At 38.3% G+C, this 1,174-nt stretch overlaps 1 protein-coding gene across 2 annotated transcripts in view; it reads left to right on the top strand.

Annotated features, from left to right (window-relative positions):
• The window catches only part of PDE4D (phosphodiesterase 4D, cAMP-specific), a 2,172,274-nt gene that overhangs the window by 1,049,869 nt on the left and 1,121,231 nt on the right, over positions 1–1,174 (top strand). The window lies entirely within an intron of this gene.

Raw genomic sequence — 1,174 nt, 5'->3', positions numbered from 1 at the left:
TATCTCAGGACTGATCTGGATATGTTCTTTTTGACAATGAATGCAACACCATTCTGCTTCAATTTGTCATTGCCGGCATAGTAAACCATGTGGTTGTCAGATTCAAAATGGCCAATACCAGTTCATTTCAGCTCACTAATGCCTAAGATAGCATTATTTATGTGTTCCGTTTCATTTTTGACAATTTCTAATTTTCCTAGATTCATGCTTCGTACATTCCATGTTCCAATTATTTATGGATGTTTACAGCTGTTTCTCTTCATTTTGAGTTGTGTCCCATCAGCAAATGAAGGTCCCGCAGACTTTTCTCCCATGGGCTTTAATCCATTCAAGTCATTACTGTCAACTGTACTTTGAGGAGGCAGCTCTTCCCCAATCACATTTTGAATGCCTTCCAACCTGAGGGTTGTGTTTAGACTGGAATACCTCAAATGAATTAAAAATCAGTTCAGGAACCTGTGGAAGGAAGCCTTAAGAAAAACAAAGCATGGGAAAGATGCCAAAGTTATGTAGCCCAAGGCAGAAAAGATGATTTAGCATGTATTTAATCAAGAGGGATTGCTTAGTGATGGTGGTGAAAAACTGATGTTTACATTTACTCAGTTCCGAATAGAATTGTTGTTGTTAAGTTCTCTCAGAGTCGGTTCTGACTCAAAGCAACGCTACATAGGGTTTCCGAAGAGCAGCAATAAATTACCTTAATTTACAGAAGCAGGTGCTGGTTTATACCAATTTTCTCAACCTGGGGTTACTTTCAAATGAACTACACATTGGAATAAATTTGGAAGCTTTAGAAAGTACAACGATGTCTATGTTCAACCCTCAGAGATTCTGAGTTATTTTGCTTGTGGATAACCCAAAAAATTCAGTTATTTGGCCTTGCTATCAACATTTCTAAAATTCCCTAGCTGATCCTAAAATGTAGTCACATTTGAGAAATACCACTCTATGGACCGGGAATACCAGAACTAAGTTGGTACCTGAGATTCTCCTTATTATAGGTTCTCCAGTGGGTAAACCTAGAAACTCCTGGCCAATATGAATTATATTACTTTGGTTGAAATTATAAATTAACTCACTTGTATGATCATGTAGGAGTCCTGGTGAGGCACTGTGGGTTAATGTGCTGGACTGCAAAGTCAGTTTGAGCCATAAGATCGGTGGTTCAAGCTCA

The sequence above is a fragment of the Chrysochloris asiatica genome, unplaced genomic scaffold, assembly GCF_000296735.1.
Source record: "Chrysochloris asiatica unplaced genomic scaffold, ChrAsi1.0 scaffold00360, whole genome shotgun sequence".
In the NCBI taxonomy this organism is placed as follows: domain Eukaryota; kingdom Metazoa; phylum Chordata; class Mammalia; order Afrosoricida; family Chrysochloridae; genus Chrysochloris; species Chrysochloris asiatica.
This window is presented reverse-complemented; position numbering and strand designations above follow the sequence as displayed.